Source organism: Cornus florida, unplaced genomic scaffold (assembly GCF_030987335.1).
Source record: "Cornus florida cultivar Cherokee Brave unplaced genomic scaffold, ASM3098733v1 CherokeeBrave_3.0.0_Hap2_Chr04, whole genome shotgun sequence".
Classification (NCBI taxonomy): Eukaryota; Viridiplantae; Streptophyta; class Magnoliopsida; order Cornales; family Cornaceae; genus Cornus; species Cornus florida.
In genome coordinates, this window is record NW_026775574.1 from 60,503,188 (window position 1) to 60,511,907 (window position 8,720).

An 8,720-nucleotide genomic window follows, 5' to 3' on the forward strand; every position below is an offset into this window, starting at 1 on the left:
ACATGGTTTAACATACAAGTCTATATATTGCAGATGCAATATACAGGAAATATCTATAAAATACATGAATAAATTAATTCTCCTTGAATTGCCTTATGAATTAAAGTACCACTATCAAATACTGCATTACATTGTTATTCTAACTTTCACTGACTTTGGCATTCTAGCATATGTGTTACTTCTTTCGTCACATGTATTTTACCGATATATGATTATTTAAATATTACTATTTACATTATTGATTGTCAAACATGATACTGATTATTGCCTTGAAAATGCTAATTTCTAAAAGGTTGTCAATGTGAGCTTAGGAGGCAGTGTCAATTGGGATTGTTTATTTTCTACTTTAAAGTTTTAGGTGCATAGTTTGTACTCTCTGGTGGGTGTTGGGATCTAATAATGGTGTAAATGGATGTTAAGCCTGTGTAATGTTTGTGAAATAAAGAAATGTTAGTAGTGACGTATAATATATAGCTTAGTTGTTTTCCTTTAGCTGCTAAGCCAGATTTTCTATGATAAGTCACTGTAATTTTTAGCCCTGTTTAGCTTAAATGTTCATAATCTGTTGGTATTGCTTGTTGTCTAGATTTTAGCTTTGCAGTTCTGTTTGATGGTTGGGCATTCAGTTATTCTATTTGATGGTCGTTCATTCACTTGTTTGATAATGCAGGACAATATGGTGAGCCAATTATCATCAGAGGTATTTGATAATTTGGATGCGAGGGAGTCCATTATTGGAATATTTAAGGCAACTGTGAATGGTATGTTTGAGTATCAAAGGATGTCCTCTCAATTCATGTCCACATAGTTCGGCGCATATCGACCCCCATTTTGCAGTAATAGTAGCTTTATGGACCCTTTGGCAGCCTGTTCAATAATTCGTAGCCACTGATGTATGGCCAGTATGCTCTGAACCCACCATTTCACTCTCATTCACCAATAGATCAATGCTTACTCTTCTATTATTGGATAAATGTATTTCAAACATTGATATCTAGATACTATGTTATTTGGTAATGTTTTGAGCAGAATTAATGTAAGTGTGATTTGTACATTGTTTTTTTAATTAATGGCCAATAAAATTTAGCAGCTTTATTTGTGTAGACGTGAAATTTAGCTTTTTTTATTTGCGCTTACATGATATCTAGTTTCTTATTAGTTTTAATGGACGGAGCAGATAAATGAAAATAGAAATAGCAAGTACACATATTACCAATAAAATAAAATAATATTTAAAAAAAAAAATTTGATTTCCATCCTAAATGAGTATTTGGGACAGAAAAAAGTTGTGTCCCAAATGATAATTTGGGACAGAAGTTTAGTGTTCGTCCCAATTGACTATTTGGGACGGAAAGTTGTTCCGTCCCTAATTGGCTTTTAGGACGCCACATATTGGGACGGTTGCATCTGCCGTCCCTAATAGGTATTAGGGACGGATTAGGCACCTTTTGGGACTATTTTTTTTTGTCCCTAGTACCCTAAATTCTTGTAGTTTGCATGCAAAGAGCAGCAGTGAATCAAAACCCTAAATCTTGATCGTCCTCGTCCTCGTTCTCGTCTTCATCATTGTTGGCCGTGCAAAGGCTGAGTAGCCATTACCTGAGCGGCGGCTTCGGTAGATAGATTGGAGAGAGTGACAATGAAAAATGAAATAGGTATAAGGTATGGTAAAACACGTGCACACATATATCAAATTTGTACCAAAAAAAAAAAAAAAGGTTACTTTTTGGGAATCTAACTTTTTAAGTGGATGAATTATAGTATTTTTTTATTGTATTAGTAGTAAATGTATTACTGAATCTATCCATAATGGTCCATCCCTATAATGGTTTACCTTTTATAAGTTTAATGCAAGAAGATTAAATTAACAATGTTTCAAAAAAAATAGTACTTTGACTCTTCAATTGTGACATTTATTTTTGCACAACCAAAAATAAAAAGGTGGATATATTTTTTTTATTGGGACAGAGGGAATATATTTTTTTATGTTTTAGAATATATTTTGATTCATTCTCAAACTTACTCATAATAAAATAAAATGAATGATAAATAAAAATTAAAATAATAAAGAAGCATTAACAGTTATAGAAGGGTAACACGGTCATTTTTGTATTATTAGCTTTAACTTGAAGCAAGATTTATTTTGAATAAATAGCGCCAAAGAACTGCTTGCTGGGATTACTTGCCAAAATAATAAAATCCATAGAAAGAAAAAAACGCGGTGAATTAGTGATACTATAAAACCATAATCTCTTGCACTTAGCGAAGCTCTCTGTCTGGGTTTCCTTCAAAAGGTTGGTTTCAGCTACCAGAAAGCACAAAAAATCAAAGTGAATATTGAAGAATGAGATGATAAAACTTTGTGCGAGCTGAAAGGACTGATCAGAAGTTGTTTAGATGCAACGGCTATGAAAGTATATACTTGCTTACATTATTGGGAGCTATATATATATATATATATATATATATATATATATATATATATTTAATTTTATTACCTATGTTTTTCTCTATATTTAAATTTAATATTTGATTTACTTGTATGTTCTTTAAGAAAATTATAATGATTTACTCTTTCATTCTAACACTTCATTTTACCTTTTATCTGTTTATCTCTCTTTTTCTTATATTGTTATGACATTCTGTTGATTGGATTAATCATGTATCGTTGAATACTTTTATGGATGAGATTGTTGTTATAGATCAGTATATATATATATATGTTATTTGCATTATGTAACTTGGGTTATTTTTTCCGATAAAATACATCGTCTAAGAAAAAGGGGGAAAAAATGTAACCATAATTCAAAATTTTAAACTTCACATCTACTTTGTTCAGTTTTCATAAATTATTACTATTGTCCCTGTCGGAGGTACAAGCTAGTTCCTGTTAGAGCAGAACTGAGATGTTTCTTGAGTTTTTGAAGCTGCAATTCAAGAATCAATAAAACCTCACTCGGATACTTTCAAGATGATTTTGTTCTAACAGAATCTTCTATACAAGGCTATGATGGAATCTCACCTTAATTTCAAAATCACCATTCAGAAAATCAGGTTTTTGGTGAATAAAAAAATTAACGCTACGCACACTGTAAGACTCTTGATTTAATTTAGAAATCAAATTTGTTGCCATTCTTGAAGAGCAATTTATTTAATTTCTGAACCTCCCCAGCCAAGTATAGCAAACCAATTTAGCCTTCTTACAATAGGTAATGGCCTCATTAATCCCAGAGCAATTAATCAGGAACATACTTATTTTTAAATTTCTTAAGTTTGTAGGTTAAGGCTGTGATGATAAAAAACCAGAAGATACTGGTATATGCTAGGACTCATGTAACATATAGAAGGAATACATAGTGATTAACATTTAGTATATAAGTATGACTGACCCTAAAATGGATATAAATCATATAGGCGTTGGCTATCTGGTTCAACCAAATGCTCCAAAATGCGTAATGCTCTTATAGAGTGCCAGTGAGAATTCCACTCTCTTAAGGCTAGTTGAATTTTTAGGTTTTTTTATATTAACTGGTTGAATTGTATATGTTCCTTACTCAGGAAAAAGCCTACTAAAATGACAAAAACTTATAAAGCCGGTCCTTATAGAAAATCGTTTATAAAGGTATGAAGTGGTGGATGCATGATTTCTGCATTTTGGCTCTCCAAATAACTTGTATATCAGTAATGTTTGACTCAAATGTGTATAGTGTAGCAACACTTTTAATATTTATGAAATTTTATTCTTCCGTTTGATTATTTGGTTTTGATTGGGCTCCCCTTATAGATGTTCAATTGTCCCCAAATGCGGTTATCCATGTTGTAATGCTAAAGAAATAGTTTGCTGGCATTATCTTGAAAGCACAACACGAGATATTGCTAAATCAGGTATGTAAATCAACTTTTCATATAAATTTCAGAGTGCAAAAATATGATGCTATCATCTAGTGATTAAGAGTTTGTATACTACATAATAATCAAGTTTGAGATGTTCTCATTAAGCTTGTTGTTTATTCCTTCGGGCTGGTAAAGCTACTCGGATTAAAATGCAGCAGGAAAAGGAAAGACAGGGAAATGCTGCAGGATAAAGGTGATTATAAATTCTTTACTATTCCATGGACAAACTTGGTATTAATTTTTCGGTTTAGATAAATAAGTTTCTGTTATATCACAATAGGTTCATTTTTCTCTTCCTCTAACTAAAACGAAATATCAAAATGTTTCTAATGTATATTTGAATTAGTAAATTTATTGTTTACAAACAAGGGCAGAATTGAAGCCCAAATTAGAGTTGATGAAGCTGCTTCACAAATGATAGCAGAAGCATGACAAATGTTGCAGGAGAGGAATAGAGAAGCAACCCGACTTTCTCTGCAGAAGGTTTGTGCTTATCTTATTTTATTTTATATTCTATTTTTTTTGTGCTTCCTCATGTACACTTCTAAATCTGGTTTTGAGCTTCTTAAAAAGAAATTAACTCGTCTTTCCCCTCCTCATTTCAGATGAAGAAGACTGTTCAGTTTGAGGACAATCTGCAAATTGTCAACTAATTTGAGAATCTAAGTGTATTTGGATCAACTAAACCATTGGAGGAGTTTGGTTTGTTCCTTAAGAAGGATGATTTCTACGAGGACGATAAGGTGATTGATATAGAAGAGGGAGAGATCCTTGCATATGTTTTAAACCCAAATAGCTGCCATAGAGAAGTTTGCTATTGTATATTGTAATCAAGCCATTCTTTAATATTGTACGAGAAAAATTGCCACATTGAGAAGTTTGATGTGTACTGGTGCAGAAGCTAAAGCTTGCTTCTATGTACAGAAAGATTGCCTAAGACTGGATTGCAAGCTCATTATAGAGGTCCTGAAGGAAGATGGGATACGGACTTATTGTTTGTCTGATGTGCTCATGCACTTGATTACAACTGACTTAAGTTACATATGTATTCACCTGTAACAGTCTACTTCATGTAATTGTAGCTCAAGGTCAATTTCACCCTTCGTACAATCTTTGATTGAATTTCTTGATATGAGACCATCTTCTAAACATATTGCGGTCTTTGTTTATGACCAATTTTTTTAATGATCTAAATTTAATTATTGTATTTAATTTCCATAATGGCAGTGACGATTGCATAGCTAAAATGCCAGTTCTGCTTCAAAAAGTTCTTGATAGAGAAAAAAAGTTTTTTCTTTAAGCCATTTTACTTTTCTAAATTTTCAATTCAAAGTCTAATTACATGTGTTTGTGTTTGTATATGTACATATATATGTTGCTTGTGTTTTTATATATATGCATGTGTATTTTTGTGTAAAGATTGGTTTTCTTCAATCTGAGTGATGGATCTCAGTGAGTAATCCATATTTTTTAAGGTGTGGTTGCCTTTAAGACCCTATTTTCAGGGAGAAGCTACTTGGGGTTACCTCATTAAAGTATGAAATTCATGGATCTTTGTGATGCATTTGGTAACTGTTTTGCTTTTACACTATTTTCTGATAGTAACATGCATGTTTTGAATCAATTTGTTAGATTGTAGTTGCCAAGGATGATCTAATCCATGTTCTTTGAGTTGCAGTAGAGAAAAATGAGCTCTAAAAATGGGAAAAGAAAACTCAAGTTTAATGATGGTTACACACACACGCGCTACTGAGGGTGCACTGTGCATCTAGGTACCCGTTAGTGTTTGGGCGGCCTTACTAATAAATCCAAATAAAAAGCTAGGACTTTCAAATATTCATGTTATGAATTAGATGACAGCTTCGTGGGTCTCAAAAACACTTTTTAATACCTTAAATTGTGTGAGTGAGAAAAAAAAATTAAAACCAAAAGACCAAGAGGCTGAAACAAGGAAATTACCAGCTTATAATTAAGCAAAGAGAATATTAGAAACTGAAAAAATAAAAAAATAAAAAATTTGAGAAGTCATTTTATTTTTAAATGGGGTAAGTGCAGAAAACATCCCTCGAATATACTCTGCGTAATATTTTTATACCTATTTAAAAAAATGTGTAATAAACACTCTTAATATTTTAAAATTGTGTCAAATTAAGTCAAAAATTTGACATAAATTGTTACCCTAATACCCATTTTGCTTTTTTAGTCTTCTAAAAATATCCATCCCTCCCTCTACTTTCTGTAAAACTCAATTCAAGCTCTCCACAGCCGTCGCCCACCGCTCTCCACAGCCCGTCTGCCGTCACTGCACTGCATCGCCGAGCCCTCCCTTGCTCGCCGGCCCAAATAAGATTATGAAAACCACATGAAGATTCACTCGTTTCTGTGGATAATTGGGTTTCAAAATCTTTATGATTAATAGTATGTTTAGACACATATCCACCCCAAGACACGTCACATACCAATTTCATGTACCTACGTTGAATATCGGACAGAGAAACACACCACAACAGCCATTCTTGGGATATATAGTAGTAGATAGACCTCACAAGTAATACTAAATTTTAGAATCAAGATGATGCTATGGAAGACTAGAAATCACTTTGACATCTCTCTCTCCCTCATCTTGGTTTTGTTGCCTTTCACAGTGAGAAATTACCCATTGCTGAGCTCGCCGCTGAGTCATCCACGGCCGAGCCCTCCACAGCTGAGCCCGTCTTCTCACCATTCTCGCCATCGTCCGTCCTCTCTGCTGTCACTCCATAAAGTCGAGCTCGCCGCCGCCTCCATCATCAATGCCGAGCTCGCCGTCGCTCACAGTCGAGTTTCTCCTTTCTCGCCGGTGCCGCGACCCAAAATCCCAATTTCTTGTTTTGGTATTATATTGGTGATTGTGAAAAAATATTCATGGGGTTTTGCAGTTGGGTTTGCTTTCGATTGGATTTTGCAAATCAATTCTTGTGATTGGGTTGCTTGTGATTAGGGGTTGAGAATTCTGTTGAGATTTGGTGAGAATTTTGCAAATCAATACATATTTGTTGAAAATTTTGCGATTTGGCTTGCTTGTGATCCGGGGTTGAGAATTCTGCCGCCTGCATGTATCACCGATTCCAGAAATTGGAGCTGCTGTAGTGGAGCCACGACGGCCGGTGGTGCTCGTGGATTAGCAGGAGAACGGATTCCGACTTGTCCACAGCTTGATGGCCAGCGCGGAGGCGGTCCAAGAAAATAATCTCAAGCTTGCCGAATACCCCACGCAGCGGCGCCACCGCCCTCCGCCTTCTATACTGCCGCTTAACACCACCAATTTCATACCCATGGTCGCCACTCTTTCCTCTGCCATAACCCAGACCGGATTGCAGAGTGTGCAAAACGAGTCATGTTTATTGTACTTTTTAGTTTTTTACAAAATTTTACATTTTTATATATTTTATAAAATGGTTGACTAAGGGTATTTTAGTCAAGTTTAATTTTAAATGTGTCGGAGGGACTTGATTGCACCAAATTAAAACTTGAGGAGTGTATTTTGCTTGAGAAAGGTGTGATATACACTATAAACATATTTGAAGGGTGTTTTTTGCACTTAGACTTTTTTAAATATGGTATACCATTAGATTATATGAGGCCACCATTAATGTTTATTAGTCTATATCCTACCATATTACTAGTGGGATAATTCTGTTTTGTCTGATTCAATCTAAGTTTGCAGTTCAGTGATGGCATAATACAGAATAATAATTTTCAATGATAGTTGGTTTTTCTATTGAGTGTTTCGAGGCCTTAAATATAAATTAAATACCTTAACCTTGGTAATCAGGTTAAAAAGAAACCAATAATTGGCAGTATGAATTTGAAAGTGAACATGATGCAAATTAGAGAACTTTATGGGGGTATTATTTTAATCCATTCGTATCAAAACAGGTAGGTAATATGTAACCAAATCAACGCATTAGAATTGAAATTAGAGAAAATTTAATTTAAAATTTGAACTAAATTTCCTCTGATTTTAATTTTAAAATGCTGATTTGATATTCTCACACACAACATACAAACCATTGCAAACAGTTAATAAAGGGAATTGATACTGATAGATTGAAGTTTGAGTGTACTATCATTATTTAGCTCATGATCACCTCAAGACTGTAATTAACAGATAATGTTATGGAACAATTGAATTACTTCATTAATATTAATTTAACAAATCCTATATTTAAGTCAAAATTATTTCTAAACCAATCTCTGATGTTAACAAAATCATTCTCATTTTATTTTGTTATCTGAAATAAAATTTCTATTTTGCACAAATAGTTGAGATTACATAGAGAAATAGGGTTAAGAAATTTTTTTCAAACTGGGTTAGGATCGAGAAATAAAATGAAAGAAGACTTCTATAATTTTCACTTCTTGCTACGACATTAGACTTCTATGAATTTCACCACCACTTTTTTGTAAATACATTGTTAAAATTTCATCATATCAGATTCTAGATTTTTTCAATTTTTGTAAGCCATCTGTAGGGTTGCAAATGAACCGAGCTGTTCATGAACCGAGCTGTTCATGAACAGCTCGGGCTCGGCTCGCTAAGGGCTCGGCTCAGGCTCTTTCGTTAAGTAAACGAGCCGAGCTCGAGCCCAATTTCTAGGCTCGTTTAGTAAACAAGCCGAGCCTGAACAACGTTAGGCTCGGCTCTGAACAAGGCTCGGATAAGGCTCGTTTAGGCTTGTGAATAAAGCTCGTATAAGGCTCGTTTATTAGCCAATTATAAGTTCTTGATCCAGCCCATATATATGAGACCATTACAATTATACATGATAAGCCCATTTGAAAAC